The 23,676-nt window shown below is 39.1% G+C and overlaps 1 protein-coding gene across 15 annotated transcripts in view; it reads left to right on the top strand.

The window, feature by feature from the left end:
• Positions 1 to 23,676, top strand: part of SCRIB (scribble planar cell polarity protein) — a 2,800,411-nt gene that overhangs the window by 1,568,286 nt on the left and 1,208,449 nt on the right. The gene's annotated exons all lie outside the window — the stretch shown is intronic.

Below are 23,676 nucleotides of genomic sequence, written 5' to 3'. Positions count from 1 at the left end.
AATTTAATACTGGCATCCTCCCGACATTTTTAATGTATTTATCTTGCATTTTCCCTCATTTATGTATTATTTTCCTTAATTTGTACTCTTCTCTGTTTACTTTATGGTTAGCTCAGTCTACTACTGTAGTGCTTGCTTTTCTTTGTCCTCCCCAAGTTTCCCACCCTTCCCATTGCAGCAAACTCCCACTGGGGAACAGAAGCTTTTTCCCCCACTTCTAGGACTTTTAAATTTGTAACTCCTTGACATCCTGACTGAAATCACTGTTGCAGTATTCTTAATCAATGGGTTATCACCGCTGATGTCTGATCTGGGTACTATAGCTTACTCATGCTGGGGACAGAAATTATTCTCCCACTTCTAGGACTTTTAAATTTGGAACTCCTTGTTTTCTTTCATTAATTCTGTTACTAATTTGCTTTCAGCTGTTTAACTGAAACATTTGGGCAAGGCATAATGCTGCTTGTTAGCATGTCTACCTGTCATATTCTCAGCATTGTTTTACTTAGTATGCAGTATACATGTTATACTCAAGAGCACAAATTTCTAACTGTAGTAAAAACAATCACAGATAAATATAATTTTTACATATATTTGAAGAATTGTCATTTTTCCTGTTTGTAATATTTCTGTTGGCCATATCTGGAGAAGCCCTAGTATGGATAATTCCGTTGTGTGTGTCAGCAAAAGAATGGAATGGGTAAACACCTGATGGTATTATTCCCATCTTTTGTTTGTCTTCTTTGAGACCAGCCTGCACTAAAAGAAGTCCTGTCACAGACGAGGCAGTTAAAGGAACAAGCCATCTTATTCTCTCTATACCCCACCCTTAGTTTCTTAAAAGTTTGGCTTTTTGGGAGACTCCGTAACATTTCTATTTTTCAGGAACTTCGCGTGAAGGAGGCTTGTTCATTGTGTTGCTACCACTTAAAATTCCCCCAGAGAGACAGTACAAGAGTTTGCCTGTTGTTAACCCTGTTCAAAAGCAATTGAACCAAACCCACTTACCCATAGCTCTTTTAAAAGCTACAAAAATCTCCCTACGTTTTTAACATACAAGGGTAAATTATTTTACACACAGCCCAGTATAAACTGGAAAGTACACATGTAATGTGAGTTTGAAGTGGACAAGGATACTAGGAAACCACAATTTCTGGTATGAGCTGAATAGTTCAAAAAATGATTCCCAATGTAGCAGGTAATAATTTAGAAGTTCTATACTTTATTAGTATGAAGTTACCACAAATCAGCATGTATCCAACAGAACATAATATCCTTTTCAGTATATCCTTATAAGAAAGCTAACTTATCCTAGTGATCATTCTGGTGAATGATCTGTGGACTCACTCAAGTCTGTCGACTTTGGAGGGGGTGTAAACGTAAAAGGACCCACAGTATTCCGTGACCAGTCTCATTATTGAGTTGTATAATGGGAGTAGGACTTTAGCCTTACAGCTGATGAAACATTTCATATTGCTTAGGTTACTTTAGTATTGCTTACGACCTAGATAAGTGATCATTAAATTTAAAAGAAGAGTACACAGTTACGACTAGATGCTTTACATTATTTACCTTGGATAGTATTTGATTGCTCAAGGTGTAAGTGTACCCATTGTTACAACTGACAAAATGCATAGTACTGTATTTTCTAGAGCTGAACTGCATTCCAGTGGATTTTGACCATCAAATTAAGAAATTTAAATATTTCTGCAACATCTTCTGGTTCAGTCCAGAACATTGCATATAATATCTTGCACCTTGGTATCATCTTGAAAACATGCTCAACCAAATTTTATCCTAATATGGAAAGCAAAAGCATGTCTGTAAGGCCCTGCAGCAAATCTAGGTATCCAGTTGTAAGCCAGCTCTTGTATACGGTGTAAGAAAGATTGTAAATTAGTTTGAACGTGCATATACTATACAAGTTAAGAGAATAGGTACATATTAGCAGCAGGTAAATGGACACTATTGGAGAGATGGATATGGGTTTTCAGAACCTACTTATAACCTATGGTTGGTTTTGGGCACAGTATTATATACATTTTTTTGAACATTAGCCAGTTCTGTGGTGTGGAGGTGTAGAAAGTTGGGTAACCTTAACAAAGACCCCAGCGAGAAGCAATAACATGTTGGAAAGGAGCTTGATGGGCATTCTGCAGAACAGAGAACTGAAGATTCTAATAATAATTGAAAATAGATGTACAAATAAAATAAACTGTGTTGAATAGTAACTAATTATTAGTGACAAATCCAAGAAGTTTTATTCAGATTACTTCCTCAATGATGATTTCACCAAAGAAGGTAACGCTTACCTTCTTTGGTGAAGTCATCATTGAGGAAGTAATCTGAATAAAACTTCTTGAACTTGACACTGATGATTAGTGGTCAAAGCTGGATTGCAGTTTGGCATTGGCCATGGTGACTGCGTTGTGTGGAAGAAAAGGATTGTATAATCATTGGTGTACTAGGCTGATTTTGCTTCTTTATAGTGATGGACTTTGTCATCACAAGGATAATAGAAACGAGTGCTCTTTGTTCTGAACCCTGAAGGGCTAACATCAGTAGCAGGCAGAGCCTGCGAGATGCCACCATTGCATCTGACCATTTTGTACCTTTTCCCAGACAGATATAAAATTACTTTGTGACACTGAGAGCGAGGCCTTAGATGTTTACAGTTGTGAGAAACACTGAGTGGTCAACAATATCAGATGGTTTGAAAATGAAGGAGCAGATGGACACAGTTAAGCCATGACCTATTTGGTCACATATGTATTCCATGGCATCCATTAGAATCTATCCCATACTTGGACCTGAAACTATGTTGTGAATATGAAAATGTGATGAGGTATTTCATTAGATGGTGAAATAGTTGTAAAGGAATGCATATTTATTGAATTTTCTGAGAACTGTCAAAGAAAGCTCTGGGACAATAATTATTTTATAAGCATGTGATGTCTCCCATTTGTATAGGGTAGAGGAAGTACCTTTTTTTTAGATTTCTTGAACTAAGACCCTCTGTGGTAAGTATATTAATATTAAAGCTGGATGGGCAGTAGATGTTGCAATAGTTTTTAACAATTCAAGGTTATGTTATTACCTGAATCCGATTTGGATTTCAGTGTCCAGATGAATTTATGTAAAAAATTTGATTAAATTGTTTGTGGGGTTAAGGCAGGGCAGTCATTTTGCTAGCCACCAGAGGGGTTTAAACTAGATCCCAAAAAGTTCTCCAAACTGAGTAGAAATCTTAATGTCAAAAGCTTTACCTGGTGTATATTTGCTATGCAGAAGTAGCAAACGCTGACCAGAAAATGTCAGTCTTAGTGTGCAAAAGGTGATGGAATGAAGTTTTAAAAGGCAATATTGAATAGCTTTTCTATATTGCATAAATGGAGTGTACTTGTTCTTCAAAATAAACCATTTTTAGTGAGAATTATATTTTTCATTTAACTGCCAGCCTAACAAAGTTTAATGAGGTCAAGTTTTAAATTGGAATACATGTGTTTGAGGTCTGTCACTAGAAAGTGAAGTCGAAAGCTGCGAGTCTTCCATGTGACCAAATGGTTACAAACATTTTTCTATAAAGTGAAGGTTCTGTATTTCATAACCCAATTCAAACAGCATCACAGGTGCAGTTTACTTATACATATGCTATTTGGGGTTCACTTCAGATGATCGAGTTACCAAAAACATGGAAACCCATATGGCCAAGACCATATGATCGAGTTGCTATTTGGGGTTCACTTCAGATGATCGAGTTACCAAAAACATGGAAACCCATATGGCCAAGACCCTATGATCGAGTTTTTGGAAACTCAAAAATCTAACACGAGTAAAAAAAACAAAAAACACAGAGAACACTAAAACATGTCTGCAGGGGGGAAAGCCCCCCTGCACCCCCCCACACCGTCTCTTACTTACATATAGGGGGCTTGCCCCCGTGCAGACATGTTGTTTTAGTGTTGTCTGGTTTTTTTTCACGTTAGATTTTCGAGTTTCCAAAAATGTGATCATATGGTCTCGGCCATGTGGGTTTCGAGTTTTTGGTAACTCGATCATCTGAAGTGAATCCGCTATTTGTGATAAGCAGATAAGCGATACCAACTTCTGACCAGATTTTTTTTCCGTAATACTTGATACTGCCAGTTTAATGAATCCTAATTTGTCATTTTTAAATGGACTCTGCCCCCAAAGCAGCATACTTGAGAGGTTGCTGGTTTGAGAATGGGGAAGAAGTAGGAGTCTTGGAAGTCGTGGGTACTTGACATGGGTTCTAAACCATCATTCCTTGCTTTCATAAGTATCAAATTACATTTCCAGGCATGTTAGAAATAAATGTTTAAAAATAAAAAAAACTGCCAGTTTATTATTCAGCAATTAGGTAGTTACTAGGCCTGCAGTCCAGGATACCATTAATGAGTGTAGCACAAATTCCCACTTACCCCATAGCATTTTCTGGTTAAGTGACTTATTCACGGTCATGCAATTGGCAAATGAAGGCTGAGGGGATCAAACCCTATATCACTAGAAACAGCTCATAGTCTTAATCCTCTGTGCTAACTCTCACAGCAAGGTCTTCACACTGGTCCTGTATGCAACAAATTCTGTGTGGAAATGCCGCTTAGTACAGTTTTTTTGTTATTATCTAGGACGTGTTGCCTGTTTGCCAGTTATGTGTAAAGCAGCTTGTAATATTTTAGGAATAAATGTGTACATTGAAAAGCTGCTAGTCATCCGTCTGTTTCTCTGAATGCTAGTTCTGTAGTTATTTAATTCATGTATGTAAAATGAGTGCATATTAGTACAAACATTTATTTCAGACATGTTCTGGTAGTGTAACCATTGGCTTTTAATGATGGCCCTTTGAACAAAATGGGAAAAAGGGGGATTGGGAAATGTTGCCTCTTTCATAGATTGTTCATGTAGTTGCTTGAGCATCATTAACAGCAGTCACACTGTGGCATGGATTCCTGCAGCAGACCAAATGACTTGGGTGGGGAAATAAAAATCTTTACCTGGTGTGTATTTGCTTTGCAGAGGTAGCAAACGCTGATCAGAACATTCTGCCCATTGGAGTGACTTTTTAACAGCACTAGTAAGTGAGGTTTTGTTCAAATGTTAAATCTGATATAGATTCATATCCATTTTCCTTATGCAAGTAATTTGTGCATTTTTGCATGCTGATGTAATGCAGGTAACTAGTGGTTACATGATTTAAGTAGTCAGTCCAGGGATTACATGTCTTCAGTGCCCTTGCCCCCACCACCACCCAGGCTTAGCCTGGCCCTGTGTTTAGAAACCCTGTTACAGTATCAAGTGAGTCATAGATAAGAATGAACAAAGAAAACCATTATGAATACAAAACAGATAGTAGGACTGAAGCAGAAAATGCCCAAATGAGGTGAAATTGTATGTGATCAGCATTGTGAAAGGAGTACAGTCAGTTAAATGACTGACCTGACTGCAACAAAGTACTCAGTGTCATAGGAAACCTACCAGCTCTTTAAGTTTTTTTAAGTTGTTAATGTGTCATGTTAGTATTGATCACGTATGGCTGTTGTCAAGAATTCAAGTAGAAATGTCATTCTGTAAGTAAAAGATGGAGTCTGCAGTTTCATTTCCTTGTGCATATGTCCTGTTTCACATTTTAGGTAGTCTCCATTAGGAAAGTATAGCTCCATGTGATATGTATATCATACTAAAGATTTTGTAATGCAACTTTTGATTTCGGAATCGAAGGACAATCATTTGGTATTCCAGCAATGGACTCTGTCTTTCTATAAGCTTAGATGATTTTGTTTGTTTGTATGCGAGTTCAGACCTCAAGGTCATTAGGTTGAGCATTGTGTAGTAGTGGGTCATGCATTGTTTGTATGGGGGGTGTAGGAATGTGAAACAGACCATGGCTTGGGAAAATGTCTTTCAGTGAGTGAGTGATTCAGCAGGTGTGTAATTCCTGTCTCTGTTTGCTTTTGCATAGAAAGCATACTTTCCATTTCTTGTAGTATGTGAAGATCAGTAGGATCCCATACCTTTTTCTGCCATTGTAAACATGTGTATGCTGTGTAATAATTTCCTATTAGAATTCTCAGTAAATCAGCAGAGGTCAGTCTTTGATGATGATGTTTATTTTTTCCTCCTCATATAAAATTGCTAGACTCTAGTGTTCTGAACTGTTTAACAATAAAGCTTAATGAAATTAATAATTTGTTTAAGGTTTTACTTGTTGGTTGGCTTGTATCATATTATAAGTGTATATGAATGTTTCTAATGTACCCAGTATTAAAAAAAAAAAAGCACAAGTCTACGTTTAAGCAAGAAATGGTAAAATTAAGTTACAGACAAGGGCAAGTCTGCATGGACATGTTGAAGTGTATTACCATTCTTGTGCACTACACCACTTGGTGAAATAAAGACTAATATAAAAGGAAGCATGTCCAGCTGGATCTGTGATCCATCTTAACCACTCCTCTTACAGCTCTATGTCAACTGTACAGTAGCATAGTGGAAGATAAGCACCACCCTGCAGTGCATTAAAAAAATGTCTTTATAAATGGTCAGTAACATGGTCAGGCTGCATCCATTTGTTGGCATTTGTGGGTTTTTTTTCAGTGTGTCTGTCAGATTTCATTACAGAAATGGTTTGTTCTTGTTTAATACAGTTATTTTTTGAATGTTTATTCACTATCAGTTAGTTTGCATTTGATGTGCCGCTGTTGCATTATTTATTTATTTCATGTTGCGCTCTTGATTTTTGGGAACATAGTAGCATAAGTATTAATTTACTGCTGGGAGGGATGCTGCTGTGTGAGACTGTAGGGTATAATCAGACTTTTTATGTTTGGATGAGTACCTTTTTAAGCATCTCTGAGAAATGTTATGGTTCATATTTCATATAACATCAAAAACTGTGCAAACTAATGTCTGCATCCAACAGGCTTAGAAATGGGTATGCTCATCTAAAACACACTTTTTATTTGCAGGGCCCGCCAGATGAAAATAAATTATATAGTTAATTTCTAAAGTATATAAGGACACCATTTAGAGAAAGGTGTTCAGTTTTTTAAATGTTAAGTGGGTTTGTTAGCAGAGTTTTAAAGTTTGACTACAAAACAAAAATGTTTGCATTCACCCTTGGTTTAGGATTGGTGCGCAGTTTCCAAAGCATGCTTTGGCTAAGCATAATTCTACTAAATGTTCTGATCAACATTGTACGCCCTCTGCTTCCTTTCCAAAACATCTGTGATAATGAGATAGATATTTCACTTAATTCATTCAGTCCTGAACAACAAGAGGCTAATTAAAGAGGTGGATAACTTATCAGAAAAATTTAAAGAGGTAGTCCTAGGTAGTAGGGGAACAAAAGCAGTGTGCCTTGTAATTTTTTTAAATCATTGTTTAACTTTTTATTCAAATTCCTCATTTGCATATCTGATACTTCTTAAAATTTAGCCCTGACTTCTGATATAAACACATTGATGGATAGCTTGTGGACATGTTTCTTAAAAGTTTATGGGACAGTGCAGTGTGTTCCTTATTTTGTAGTAAATCCTGGACATTGATCAGCTTTTGAGATTTTTGCCTGTGATTAGTCACAAAATTAAACATGCAAATCAATGGTTCCCAAACTTTTTCGATTCTCTGGTCCCTTGCTGAATCCAGGTTTTCCCAAGGTGACCCCCCCCCCCTTCCACGGTACATATTTCATTTATTTATTTGACATTTGTTTAACAAGACTGCCCAACTGGACTAGGAGACCTGGGGAGAAAAGCTAGAAAAAACAATAAAAAGACAGTTACCAAAAAAAAGTGTACAATCTGCTTAACAGTATAACACTGATCTACTGTGGTTGAGAGGTAAGCAAACCTAATGGCAACCTTGTTGACTTTAAGTTTATAAGAGCAATATTTAAAATCTGTCATTATTTGGCTCTGTGCAGCATACCTCTCAACTGTATAGATTTTTGCAGAATGTCCAGATTTTTGCCTCATATTTTTGGTCTTTTTCTCATAAAATTATTTTCTGGCAAATCACTGGCAGATCATTGAGGCTGAAATCAGAAAATGACAGACAGCTGAGTTTCATACTTCATACCCTTCAGAAAATTTATGATAATGCAAAACCTGCATTTCTATCAACTTTCTAAGTTTGTGAGAGCAGTACTTAAGTGTTCCTGTTTTGTGCTTTTGTACCCCCACTATTTTTGGCATTGTCCAGATTTCTTGATCTAAGAGGGTGAGAGGTATGTGTCCAGTGGTATGGACCAGGCTTACACAGACCTCATTGCTGCTGCTGCCAGGAATCACTCTCACTCTTCACCCTGCCCTCTTGAATGTTCAAAGAAATATCATGCAATTATTTGTGGAGACTTAAGTTAACATAAAAATGTATATACAAAATTAAAATTTGTCAGCATGGCATACACACACACACCAACCAAGCATATCAGTGTATATTCGAATATTAACACTGATAGCTTCCAGAATATCAATGAACCTCAATGTTATGCAAAATTTTAGTTCAGAAATTGCTGTGTTGTAAGCACCCAATTTAGTATCAGCAAAAGTGAATTATGATTCACACACTTATCTTGACTTCATTCACTGTTTCAAAGTGCAATATAGAGGATGCAGTTTCACACTGACATACCTTTTGAGAGGTGATGTGTATCATTTTGTGGCAATCTACCTTAATCAAAGGCAGAAAGTAATCATTTGATTTAACACTATACAGATAGGTTCACTACAACTGTCATCAGTTTAACTACATTCTCCCGACAGCGGGGAATGGGAGAACAAATCAGCAGCCTGACTGACAAGTGGTAAATCATAAACAAAGTTATGTTAGGATACTGCAGTGGGCTTTGTCTCTGCATAAAACAATTGTCATTGAATTGACTACCAGGTGTTGTGACTGCAATCAAATTGGCACTACTATGTTGCACAGTGATCAAATCAGCAATATCCATTTAGGAAGCTGCCATTTCTTAGATGCAAATATTTTCAAGAGCCTTTCTACAATATAATATGAAGAGTCAAGTTAAGATTTTGTGAAAACTTAACAGTTTACTATGCTGGTAAGTCTAGCTCTAATCCACAGCCACCAATTTACTGCATGTTAGAATGTGCAGCCTTCTTTCCCCATCAGCAGAGAAAGGGTAGCCCAAAAATCAGATGTTAAATCAGAGCCAGAAGAATGGACAGGTAGTATACATTTATTTTCAATAATGTCTAAAGAAATCATAAGACAAAATCTGAATTAAAACCTTCTCAAAATTAGCCCTGCAGACGTCAGAAGACATGCCATGAAAGGACTGCAAAATGTAAACAGTACTACTTTGAGATGTCATTAAAGTGCAATTCTTCCCCATATTCTAATAAATCTGTAGTATTTAGACAGTTCCAAACTACTTACTAAATACCTCCCAAAATATTAAAGAAAAAAAACTCTCAGAAATGGTTGTGTAACATGTGCAGCTGGCTATCTGATGAAAAATGTGTAAATGACTACTTATGTAGTTCCCACAGATGAGAAACATCAAAGCTAAAAATCCAGTTCTAAATACGGTATACTTCCCCATTCAGAAATATGTACACCCCACAACTAACCATAAACCTAACCACAACCTAGACCCAGCTCTAAGAATGTGGAGGCATACATAGCTTGTATTTTTTTTTTTTGCAAGTATGTATTTTCTCTGTACAAATGAATTCCAGTTGATGGAGAGAGCCAGTGGCATACTACACTTTCCAGTAGTGATGGTAGTAGCCTTGGCCTTAAATATACAAAATATGGGATATTGTGGCAGTTAATGTCTGATATTACCAAGTTAGATTTGATTTTTTTCAACTACTGTGAACACTAATCCAATTGTGTTTACTAGTTAGCAAAAGCCGACTTTCAGCAACTTGAAATTCAGACATATCCATGTATTATATGAAGTAGAAGCATGGGTTAAGATTATGCAAACACTGAAAAAATATATTTCCTGTCAAGATTTAGAAATATTTATAGTTTTCTGGGTGCTGGAAAGTGTATTTGGGTGATATTACATAGTATGTAAAACATTTCTATTTTGTCTGGCAGTGTGCTATATGCATTGAGGCACCTTTCTGTTCCAATGACCGTGATAAGGTAATCAACATGCTGACCAATTTTTAGTTTTTTATATATATATATTTTTTTTGTTAACTTAGGTCTCCACAAATAATTGCATGATATTTCTTTGAACATTCAAGGGGGCATAATAACTGTTGCACAACGTATGTAGCTAGGGCAGCTCAAATAAAATAATGTCACTGAACTCTTCATAGTACAACCATACCCAGAATGTTTGCAGCAGGATTTGATACAGAAATCAGTATAAAGGGGAGAAGTGTCAGTACACACACACACACCCCCCCCCTACCTCCAAAGTAGTTTTTTTCCAAAGGGCAGCAGATTCACTCCAAAGTCGTTTCTTTCCGAAGGGCAGCAGATTCACTCCAAAGTCGTTTCTTTCCGAAGGGCAGCAGATTCACTCCACGAAGCAGCCAGCAGCAGTCACAAGGGCAGATAGATCCAGGCCAGCCCACAAATCCATAGTGCAGCATCAGTAGTCGTTTCCTGCTCGGGTTCAAGCCGGAAATGTGCACGCGAGCTCAGTTACAACAGGCTTATGGAGCTGACGTTGCTGAAGTCATCACACACGTGATGACATCAGCACAAACTGCAAAGTTTAAAAAGTCAAGCTGGGAAGAATTTGGAAATGAAGTTCACGGCGCTGCTGTGAGGAAGCCGCAGCTCCTCAGGGCACCATGGCACGCACTTTGGGGGAACCCCTGATGTTAGTAATAAAAGATGCAATATACCATCCTGTCGACTTCAGTAGACTGTATCCTTCAGCTTTCCTTATGTTAATAGCAGAACATAAGGGAGCATATGGTGGAGTTCTAATATGTCTGCAATTGTGGAAATGGGGTATTTGCATAAAGTACTTTTCATAAAGGATTTGCAAAATTAATAGCTCATTATACTTGTGTTACAAATAGTTAAAGCAACATAGAAAGAGTCCATATACCAATGATATGACAACCAAGTTAATTAAAAAAAAAAAAAAAAAAAGATTTTTCTTAAAAATAATGGCTGCTGTGTTATGCTGTCAACCTGTTTCTTAATGATGTATATTCTGAGCTGTAGTAGGAAGAAGGGGCCCTCGTAATTGGGGGGGGGGGTTGAAGGATTGTTCCTTAGAACTTCCTCCCCTTCCTAGAATTGGTGTGACCCTGGTGGATGTTTATCGGAAATGGGGGACTGAGGTGGGCACAACTTCCTCTCAAACAAACTCCAGGATATACAGTCTTGTAGGGAGCTAATTTAATGAAACAAACTTTAAGATAAGTTGCCTCCCAACTACAAGGGCCAAGTCTGACTAGGAACCATACAGAGATACTTGTATTAATTTTTGTAACTGTGGAGACATCTGCACATCCTCGTGAATGGGAGGGCCAGTCACAAGAGGTGGGATCAGATGCCCCTCTTTAGGCATCTGAGTCAGATGTCAATTTTTATTATTTCTGAGGAGGAGATGGAATTCCTTTTGTCTGTGTGCAGGAAGACATCCTTGTTTAGAAGGTAGAGGTCAGAGACACCTTTCCTTGATTTCAGGTCTCCAAGGTGGTCCCCAGGATCAATTGGGACTTCCTCTTCCAAACATGAAATGTCTGATACTCTGAACATCCTGCTGTTGTCTAGATCTCAGACAACAGGTGGCCATTTCTCCCACCCCCTTCACAGTCTCCTTTCCAGGAGAGGATCATCCTGAATCATGGCTTTGTATAGTTTGTCAAAAGCTTTCAATCCGCTACAGCCCAGCTGTCAGTGTCTGATGTTTCTTCTGTTGAACAAAAATATCCAGGGATTGCTATACACAGGGGGACTTGGACTCTTCAGATAGTGGGAAGCAAGATCTGTCTCATGTTTCACAGATGTCTTCCCTTAATGTTTATACAGATGTTAAAGGCACACCATATCTTCTCCTTACCACACACTGAGCAGGGAGGGATTGTTTTAAAAGTGAATGCTAAAGAGGTCTTGGGCTCAGAGAAACATTGTTTTGATCTTCTAGACCTGGAGGTCTCCATGTCAGTGACTATCTGTTCAATCTTTGGAGCTTTAGAGAATGCTTTCTTTACTGCTTTTTTGGAACTAGACTTCAACCATCTGCCTCAAAAAAGAATCCTGACTGATTCAATAGCATGCAGCATGTCCACAGAACTTTTTATACAAGGCTCCTGTAACTGATCCAGCACAGACGGCTCTGGATCTGGAGAAGTGGTTCAAACTGGTTTCATCCCCCAGTGGCATTCTACTTGACTGAGGAAAGTAGGAATCTTGACCACTTTGGGAAGAACATATAGACGACTGCAAGAACAGTCTGTAGAAGGCAACACTTCTCGAACATGCCCTTACAGTTACAAAAGCATGCTACCAAATGTGGCTGCAATGCTAAGGATGTAGTTTCCAGGGCATTAGCCACATGGTCTGTAATAATGAGATGCCTGGCTGAGGATTCAGCCCCTGCCAGAGGATGTTAAGGAGAAGCTCTTACATGCCCTACTAGCCAAGGGATATGCTTTTTTGGCTCCCTGCAACAAAAATACTTGAGACTTGAGGAAAAGGGGAAGACAGATAAGTTAGTAAAGCAGCTGTTTCACGTGACTATTATGAGGTAGGACAGGAATTAGTTATCCAAAAACTGATATTGCTGTTGCCATCAAGGTGAAAGTTAACAAATTAAGAGCAAAAAAAGCATAAGAAAAAATGGTAAGGAGAGCAGGAGCAGCCTGAAGACTTCTGCCCCAAATCACCATCCAGTCCCACTTAAATCGCATCATGCCAGTCATTGCAGGTAGCTTGCTGGCAGAACATCAACAAAGACAACCGAGTTTTAAAAATAGTAATGCAGGGCTAATGAGTGTATTTCCAGTCAAGACTAAGATTTTCAGAATTCCCGGCAGTACCAAAGGAACAACAAGACTTTGTGCTTCCTGTCATAGAAGTGATCCTACTACAGGACATGACCAGCACAAAAGCTACTATTCAAGAGGTTTCCTGGTACCAAGGAAAAGATGGACTTTGGAGGACTACATAGGACTTTGCAAGCTAAATACCTTTCTAAGCATTCCAGAATTCAAGATGCTAACACTGCAGCCCTTCTGCCTATTCTGTGCCCTCAAACTATTATGGTTATTCTAGATCTCAAAGGTGCCTACCTACATAATTCCCTTCCTCAAAGAGCACAGATACTTTCTCATATTCAAGGCAGGGAGTTTTAAGTATCAATTTGCCTCTTTGTCTCTTTGGTATATATATTGTGTATAGTGTGTAATGCATGGCACCAGTGAGTGCCTAGTACAGAGCCAAGGATGTAAATATTCCAACTGGCGAGCTTACCTACCCCCTACCTGGTTTACTGCCTGTTTCATGCTCTGTCAGATGAGGAGGTAGAGTGGGTATTGCAGTTTGTCTTCCCAACTCAAAACTCATAGTTTCAAAAAGACTGATCTTTCTGGAAATGCTTTCAGATTGCAGCAGCCACAGGGTCTTTCTTCCATATGATGTAGAAACCTTAACATTGTATTTTCAGGACATCTCCCAGGCAAAGTTTATTACTGCTAATGAGTTTCTAAGGTTACGGGGTATATGGCATCCATGAATTTCAAAGTACCACCAGCAAAGCTGCATACAGTAAAACTTCAGTGGTACCTCAGGAAATCCTGGAATCAGAATCCCCATCCCGTGAAGCAGTAGATGTTCTTCATGAGTCATGGTTGCAGTCCTAACTTATAGAGATTTCTGCCACTGGTTAGTCTTGCTTCTTCTGGACTGACCTTAAGAGCTGAGAACCTTTCTGTTATGACTGGACGTATGTCACTTTGCCTAACCTCCTGGCATAGTCCAACCACTAGATGTTCTATCTTCCATGTCTGCACAACCCTGATCCCCAATTGCCTCTTCTGACTAATCCCCCCCCCCCACGGTGTAAGCTTTCACTTCTTTGGGAAGTTGATACTAATGGTGACTCAGCTGTAGCCCTTGGGAATGAGGGATGAGTTACATACATGGAGCCTGGAAACATCATTCTTATGACAGCTGAACAATATCCCTCATTTGGGAGGGTGGTTAGTGCAGTGTCATCAATATATCAGTGCCAGTTCCTCCTGCAATCTGAGTAGGTAATCTCTGAGGCTCCTTCTCCTCATATAAGCATCTTCAAACCTCATTAATAACCTAAAACAAGGACGCTCCTCCATCAGGAAATAGAGTTTTAAACTAAATATACATATTATTTTTTCTGAAGGGAGGGTTGCTGCAAGGCTCACCATGGAAATCACACCCTAATTGATGAGGGAAGTCTCTCTAGTGAGAGAATCAGAATCCTGTTATTCATAGGAGGAGGAACTGGAATACAGATCACTGCTGCCTTCCCAGCTGTATTTTTTGACACAGGTAATGCGGATAACTTGGCCTCTGTTTCCCCATCAGAGGACATATCATTTGGGGTCACTCTGTCAGCCTGACAGAATACTTCAGGTGGCAGTCTCAGAAGGCTTATTAATCTCAGAAGAGGTAATGGGACCTTCTGGGTCTTGAGCCCCGAAATCCAGTGGCTATTCATCCAGTCCATGAAGCCCTTTTCAATGTTCATGGGTTCATAGCTGCATAGGATTCTGCTAGGCACTAGACCAGTTTATCTTTTTAAAAGCTAGCTACTGCAGACACTGCTGTACACAGTTACTTACACTCACTCACTCTCTCTCTGCCCATAAATTTGAGAGAGACTATGCCTGGGATATATTTGCAGTTTCCCATCCATTCATCTGAGTTAAAATTGAAGGCAGTAATGAATATGCTTTGATTTACAGAAAGCAGAAGTTTGTTCCAGAGGCTGGAGTCTGCAGAAAACAGGAGAAAGAGAGAGGTTTTTAAGACACTTTGGATAACATAAGGAGCTCACACTGTATATTTGTTGATGAGGGACTGCTGTGGCATTTCAAGTTGGGTTAGGTGTTTAAACAGGTACACATACAAGGGCCTGTCATATTCTTGTATGGGCCTGGTGAGGGAGAACTAGAAGGGAGTGATCATCTCTCCTGACTGAGTGGGGGAGTCCTTATTAATCACTTCGTTGAGGTTGAAGGCTTTTCCCATACCGGAAAATGTTTGATTCTCAGCTTTGAAAGGGAAATTGGTTATGCTTAAAATGGCCCACAAAGGCAGCCAGCCTAGTACTTGCTTATGAGAGTGGCTACATGCTGGTCAAGAGACTTATCCATGAAGTTGCCTGCTTACTTGCGAATTTATTTATTCATTACCGAGAAAGTCTGACTAGTACAGAGCCAATTTTCAGCGGAGGCCCAGGGAGGAATGCTCCAGATGCATATCTTTGGAATGTGTGAAGAAACCCAGGTGAATGCAGGGAAGACATGCAGACTCTGCACAGTATGCCCCCCAGCCAAGAATCGAACCGGAAAGCCTCTTGCTGTGAGGCGACAACCTAACTGCTGCACCACTGTGCCGCCCAGTGTTACATTACTTATATAATGACTGTGTCTTTCTTAAGGGGGATGTCATTTATGTGGTGAAAATTTTGTTTCCCAGTCTGTATGATGCCATCATTCAAATTTAGCTCAGATCTTGACACTGAGTTTGGCCACTTTAGAGGACCAAATATCTCCAGGAGAGTTGATGGTGCCTCCAAGATTGCAATCATTAGTGAACATTTTCAACCAGAGGCCTTTAATATCAGATTTGACATTAGAGAAATAGATGTCAAATAGAAATGGTCATGAAACAAACCCCTAGGATATACCACTGATAAATCTCTTGGAGGATAGTGTGCATTTATGTGGTAAAAAGTTTGTTTCCCAGTCTGTATGATGCCATCACTCAACTTTAGCTCAGATCTTGACACTGAGTTTGGTTGCTTTAGAAGACCGAATATATCCAGGAGAGTTGATGGTGCCTCCAAGATTGCAATCATTAGTGAACATTTTCAACCAGAGGCCTTTAATATCAGATTTGACATCAGAGAAATAGATGTCAAATAGAAATGGTCACAAAACAAAGCCCTGGGGTATACCACTGATAAATCTGTTGGAGGATAGTGTGCTATCAAATTTAGGGTGGTATCTGTTAGTGAGCCAGTTGGCAATCCCAATGGGTCACATAGGGATTCAGTTTGACCTGTTTGTCGATGATACCAAAGTGGTGTATAATGTCAAAAACCTTAGCATAGCTATGTGCATGAAGTTGCCTTTATGTAGTACTTGCATCAGTTTAAATCTGTTAGGTTTAATAAGTATGATATAACTTTTACATAGCAAAATTGGTTGGGTTTTAGAGATTTGTAAATTCCCAATGTCTCTGTAAAGTCCATTATGGTAACGATCCATCACCTTGCAAATGGTGAGGGTGGAAGCTAATAGATCTGTAGTTGCCAGGGTCTATAGCGAATTACTGCAGCTGTTTTTTTCGTGCATGTGAGAGAGACATCTAGTGGAGAAGCAGTGTTTTAATAGTCTGAGGAAAAAGTTTGGTAGGGACTGTTTCATACTGTCCAGGAAACAGACAAGTATGTTATCTAGACCTATAGTGCTAATGCTTCTGGTCCTTTAGAGGATTTTAGAACCTATTCAAAGGTGATTACCTTGGGGTGGTTCACTGGATGCTTTGTATAGGGAAATTTGGAGGTAACAGAGGAGAAAAATTGGAGCTGAATTTGTTTACAAGGTTATGTCTTTAGGGTTTGAATGGGTGACATTAAGGAGAAGCTTGATAAAATGGTGGGTATTATTTCTGAGGTTCTTTATATAATTAAAGAATATCTTGTTACATTTACTTGCAAAGTTTTTAGTTCATATGTACAAATGTAGCATTTGCTTCTTCTCTTGAGTTCTATGATAACCCTTTTGGAGCTATTTATAACACAATGATTTCTTGTTCTGTTCTGTAGGGCTATGAGCTTTTTCCTTTTATTGTATAGCTTGTTTAGAGTTGTGTTCTCGGGAGTGAGGGTGTTAAAACATGGCATTATATTTGTGATGAATCACAGACACAAGCCTCTATGCCAGTGTTGATATGGGAGTAAACTTTGAGTATGTATGGCGGTATTGGCTATGTAATTATTGAGTCGTGGGGGACTACTGTACCAGCAGAAGTCATTACCATGTGAGGAAATTGGCGATAGTTGGGCTAGTCATTGACCCGTATTTGGACCATATGTTGAATAAAACCACACAGTGACCTGACTTGTCGAGTTAGGGAATGACAGTGAGCAAATTGCAAAGAAGGGGGGTGGCTGTGTTGTTGTGAACAAGATGGAGTACATTGGTGCCTCTAGTGTGGAAGTTTGCTATTTGATCTAGCAAGTTTGCATAGATAAAGTTAAGGAAACATTAAGCGTATTTATTTGTATAGGTGAGGATGGAACAGTTTATGGAGAGGTGCAAGGAAAAACTCTTCCAAGCTAAAATCTTTACTGTGTAATACCTTAAACCACCTGCAGTGGGAGCCCATACAAGCAAATGGCTCCTTAAGTACATTCCAGTGTTTCAGCTGTATGGCTTCTGAAAGCCCATGACTTTTTACTTTCCAAGTCTTTATGGGTACATTCAGGTCAATAAAGCCAAACCCCACTAGCCGTAAACATTTCCAAGTATGTAACACACTGCAGTCAGACATGGGTCGTATTGCAAACGTCAGGCCTCATTCACAAGATTCACTGCAGTTATCACTGGCTTCCTTAAAGGGGTTAGTGTTAAGGACATTTTCGAAGCTGTCACCTGGTCCTTGCATCACAGCTTCTCTAAACACTGCAGGCTGGTTGTGATAATTAGTGCCAAGGGCAAGATGTCTGTGCTGTCCAAAAGGGCATCCACCATTCCAATTCAAAAACAGTTCTCCAATCACAGTACCTGGATTGGACCAGCTTTGGGAATCTTATAACTGTAACAGTGCTTGATGAAGAGCGTAAGTACAGTTGTGTTGTCTTAACCATAACTGCAGATGTTAGAGTGCAATCGCTGTTGTAGTTCTGTTTCCCTTTCTCCAACCCCTCTACTGCCTGGTACCATGAGGAGCCTGGGTGGGCACCCCTACACCATTATTCTTTTAGTGAGGAACCTCTGTGGATGTTCCAGTTGTTGGATATGCCTGGTTAGGTACATACAAACGGGTGCAATTGTACTCAATGATAGGTCTGATGAATGCCAAATACAGTGGAACAATGACTTCCTTGGACTTTGATGCCATACCTTTGTTTATAAGTTGTGCAACATAGAATGATTTCCTCACCACTGAAGACATGTGACGATCAAAGGCTAGATTATTATCTGTGTGTGTCCCCAAGTCCTTGACTACTGGGTCAACTCTAAGGGGTGTGTTGTCAGTGTGATAGTTACCAGGGATGAATGACTTCCCAAAGGACACTATTTTGCATTTCTTGGCATTTAGTTTTAGTCCATGGTTCTGACACTAGTTATTTGTCTGCGTCAGCCCCTCCTGGAAAACATTTGTGTCAGTGTGAGATTCAATGACAGCTCCTAATTTGCAGTCATTGGCCTTGACTTCTGAGAAGTAGATGCCAGAAAGGAGTGGTCCAAGTGCTGATCCTTGAAGAGCTCCACTTGTGACTGGCCTCTTTGTAGAGGTGGACTCACCAATTCTAACTTTCTGAGTCCTGTCTGTGAGCCAGTTGGCTATCCAGGTGACTTACGGGTTTGTACCTAACCTCTTGAGTTTGTCAACAATGGGGTATTGTGTCAAATGCCTTGGCCAGGTCAAGGTAGGCAGTGTGAGCGATTTTGCCCTCATCCATTGCTTTGGTGACCTTCTCAAAGAAGTCCACCAGGTTGAGTAGGCATGATCTGCCCTTGATGAAACCAAACTGGGTTGACTCCAGTGTCTGGAGGTTTACTGTATCTCTATTGATCATCTCCATGGTAATTCTTTCCATGGCTTTACATATAAGACTAGTGAGAGTTATGGGTCTGTAGATGGCCCACCTTTGTGCAGAGGGATGACATTACAACATTGATGCTTTAGTTAATCGAATAACTAAAGCTCGATCTTGTAATATCAACAGCTAAAATTGTTGAGCAGCCAATTCAGCCAAGGGAAACACTTCCCTTGGCCGAATCAAAAAAAAAAAAACTTTACATCTGAAATCAAGTGGAGGACTGTGCCCCCCACACTGCCCCTACCTAAATATACTAACTCCAAGATCGCTCCAAATTGGAGAAACGGGCACACTCCACAGAACAGCCAAGGGAAGTATTTCCCTGGGTTAAATCGGCTGTTCGACAATTTATGGTTTCGATATTACAAGTTTGAGCTTTACTTATTCAATTAAGTAAAGCTTCAATCTTGTAATATAGAACCATGACTGTTGCCTTTCTCCATTCATGAGGCACAAAGTCTGTTTGGAGGCTACAGTTAAATAGTAATTCCAGAGGCCCTGATGAGCCATATTTCATGCTATTTAGAAGGCATCCTGGGATATTGTCTGGGCACATTGATGCAGTGTTCTTGGTCTTAGAGCATTAAGGACCTGTTCCCTAGTGATAACCGGGGGTGTTATATATTTTATTTATTTATTTATTGACATTTGTTAACCGGGTTTGTCCGACTGGGCTTGTGGCCCATTTTCAGTGGAGACCCGAGGAGAAAAGCTCCAGTAATACATTTTAAAACAAGTACAATTTTAAACAATATTGATATAATAGCAGTTATAGCAAAACAATTCACATATGTTGGGATACATGCATAAAGTTAAAGTTGCATTAAAAAGAAGCTAAGTAACAATTTTATATTGATATAGTTCAGTAGGTCAACAATGAACATTTTTTGTTTGTATAAAATTGTGCAAATGCATAGTAGACACATTGTAGAGAGAGGTGTAATGAGGTACTAAGTATGGTCCTTTTGAGGGTACATAAAGGGAAGGAAGACTAGGTAGGGTCATGGCAAGGGCAGATTCTGGAGTTGAGAAATAAGCTTTTAGTTCATTTTTAAAGTGTGAGGTGTGGGAGATTGAACGTAAGTCAAGGGGAAGTTTGTTCCAAGCATGGTCAAGGGAGTGTTTGTAGAGTAGTTTGCCTACTGACCTTTTTGGGTGGTAGATATCAAGTAATTGTTGGTTAGAAGTGCGGAGGGTCCAGGATGGGATGTAGATGGAGACTAAGAAAGATAGAGATGGACAGAAGGAGGGTTTATAAAGAATAGAGTGTAGCATATGAAATTGATAAGATAGCAGAAACTGGGGAAGTTCAAGCCATTGAAGAGAGTTTAAAGAAATGCAGTGGTGTGAGTTGTATGGGGAGTTAGTAATGAATCTGGCTACTTTATAGTAAGTCTGTTGCAGTTTGTTTAGAGTGGAGGCCTGGATATTGCTAAGAACTGGGGAGGCGTATAAGAGAGAGGGGAGGAGGAGTGAGTTATATTTGGTGATATTTCCTGAAGGGGAAGGGGGAGGAGACGAAAGGAGTAAAGTTGAAGCTGAATTTATCGGCCAGGAGGTTTGCTGTATCTTCTGGCTCAGAGTGGCTCCATCTACAATGAGCTTTGCACACGGTTGTGAATTGCCCTTGAGGTTGCGGACGTAGCTAAAGAATGCTCTGTGGTTGTCCTTGGCCTGGGAGGCCAAACTTACCTCAAATTTGCCTTTGGTAGACTTTATTTGTCCTCTGAATTGTTTTTAGTTTGAGAGTGCTTTTATCCTTCTGGGTGCTGCACCTCCTAATATTTGCCATGATTGTCTTCCTCCTGTTATACATCCGAATGATTTTGTGATTCCACCAGGGTAGCTTGTTTATTTAAGTTAGTTCTCTACTTCTTCCTGGTGGGTATAGCTGCCTCTATGCAGCTATTAACATGCCTGTACAGGGTTTTTGTGAACAGTTCTGCATAGGCAGAAGTGTTCTTAGGGATTTATAGGGGCTTGAAATTTTGCCAGGTTTTCACTTAATAGCAGGAGGTAACCTTAGAATAGTTCCTGAATATTCCTGCTTGGGAGTTTCAGGTTTTATTTTTCACTTTAAAGGAGACCATTTTGTGGTCTGACCTTACCAAGGAAGGGATTACAGTAGGGGGGTGTGCAGCTTTCTCCCATATTAGTGAGGACCATATCCAGTATGGTTGCACCCCTGGTTGGTGTATTGACTATCTGGGCCAAGGTGTTTGTGTTTACAAAATCCAGGAATCACTGTGCACGTATGTTTGATGTTGTATAGGATTCCCAGTTAATAGTGGGGTAAAGTCACCCATGAATATGCTATTGGGTTGGATGGTTAGTGTTTCCAAAAATTGGATTTATGTATTTATTTATTTAACATTTGTTTACTGGGAAAGTCCAATTTGGAACAAAGCTAATTTTCAGCAGAGGCCCGGGGGAAATGCTCAAGACACATGTTTTGCAAATTAAAAATGTAATAATTTCATAAAGATTAAGAAAAATAAGCAATAATTATATTTAAATCAGTCCATTCATGTAGTTGTTTTTATGCAATGCCTTGCTCTTAATATCAGTCATCGGTTCCCACACACTGAGTCAGTCCATTTAATCCCCCTTCACTGGGGGTATGGACGATCATTAGGGGTCCTTGTAAGGCAGCTGTCAAGGATGTTTTTTACTTCTTTGTTTAGCCCTCTTCCCCCCAACTCATATCCAGTGACATGTGTGGAATATGCAGGGAATGTCAAAAATGAGATGGCCCTCATTTCCACAAGGGGGTGACATCAACATAGCATCTGTGCTTATCCATAGGAGAGTGAATGCATTTTGTCAATGGTGTCCACCTGTGAGATCACACTATGCATAGTCACCCCCCCCCCCAGGATAAACATGTCATCCTCCCTACATGTGTGTCATGTAGTGTCCAAACCAGCAGTAGAATGTGGGTTGTCTGGGTTGTACTCAGAGCTTTCTCTTTCTCTCTCTCTATGTAACCAGCACAGATAATGATTTTTTTTAATGTTTTTATTGAATATTGTGCATGAAACATTGCATTTATACATGACTGTGTATACTGTCAGGTGCACTGCTATTTTGCTTATTTATTTAAACAATTTATTGCTTGTATTTCTGTGGAGCTTTTCTCCCCGGACCACCACTGAAAATGGACTTCTGGCCCAGTCGGAATTTCCCAGTAGACAAATGTAAATAAGTAAATAATTTTGTCTAACATTCTGTTTGTTACACAAAATATTTCACAGTCGATAAAGTTGTAATTTTTGTAAATATGTAAATGTATCTAATTAATTTACACATCCACATACCCATAGAAAATTTCACTTTACAGAGTATGCAACACCCAAGATGTGGTTTATTTAGCAAACTGCATAGCCTGTGAGTTATTTTACATTGGAAAAACTAATCAAAAATTAAAAGAAAGAATTTCCTCACACCTTTCTGATATTAGAAGTGGTCCTACTAATGCTTTGGCAAAGCATATTATGATGAATAGTGTGCAGCATAGCTTTAAATTTTGTGTTTTAACACAAGTTGCACTAGGGAATAGAGGTAGTGACCTTGTTAATAAGAAAGAGAGAGAATATAAGTGGATCAATTATTTTTGGGCTGATCACCCACCAGGACTAAATGTCACTAATAGTTTAAAACCACTGCTAAAAGAGAAACATTCCTATGTGACTTGATATTAAATAGTTATGTACAATGTTTTATGCTCAGTAAAGCTAAACCATATAAAGTTTAAGGATGTAATATTTTAATAACTGTATGACTTCCATATTAATCATGTGATGAATTGTGTTTTTATTGGCTGACTTATGATATATATTAATGCAGTACAGCTTGTCTGCTTTTAGATTACACTGAAGAAGAGTTTGTTAACTCGAAAGCTTTCTTTTGTAATAAATTGACAGTTTTGGGCCATTGTTCTTTATATAGTTTTGACTTCTTGGTCCAATTTTGGCTGTTTTAGGTGATTTTTACTTGTATTTGCATTCTTATAATGTCATACAATTTGATAGCTCTGTATTCCCCATAATTTATTCCACGTGTTCTTCTTGTTTCCATTTCAATATGATTTTGATTACCAGTCTTTTCAGTTTCTGTTTTATCATCCTTTGAAGTGTGACCATGTTGTTCTCTTGTCTCATAAATCCTGTGTTAGCCTTCTCCTCTTTCCCATTACTTTGCTGTTAATTCCCCCTTCCTTGAGCAGTACTTGTTTTCCACAATCCCTTCTTGAATGACTCTTTTATGAATGATCACATTTCCTATTGTTTGCAAAATCTTTCATCAATATTTTCCCTCATTCCTTTATAGCTCCCTCTCACACCCTCTGAACATGTTTTTATCCTTGTGGTTTCACTTGCATAACTCTAGCGCATGTCCTCCATTTTCCTTTTCTGTTTAGAGCTTAGGATGCACTTATAACTGGAATCTTAGTTTTTGATGTCAGACTGGAAAAGACAACCTTGATTGAGTGTTTGCGTAGTTCAGGAGATACGTCAGAGGACAAAGTTGGCTGGTGTGAAAAAATATGCTTTGTCTTACGTTTCTTCTTTTTGGGGTCCAACATATGATGGAATGTCGGAGGTCTGGACATTGGGCAACACTCTACGACATCCGCGGGAATACTATCTGGTTTACACCACATAGGCCTTCGGATT

Source organism: Protopterus annectens, chromosome 3.part1 (assembly GCF_019279795.1).
Source record: "Protopterus annectens isolate FY-2018-M chromosome 3.part1, PAN1.0, whole genome shotgun sequence".
NCBI classification, from domain to species: Eukaryota; Metazoa; Chordata; order Ceratodontiformes; family Protopteridae; genus Protopterus; species Protopterus annectens.
The sequence above is the reverse complement of the archived record's forward strand: the minus strand, read 5'-3'. Positions and strand labels throughout refer to the sequence as shown.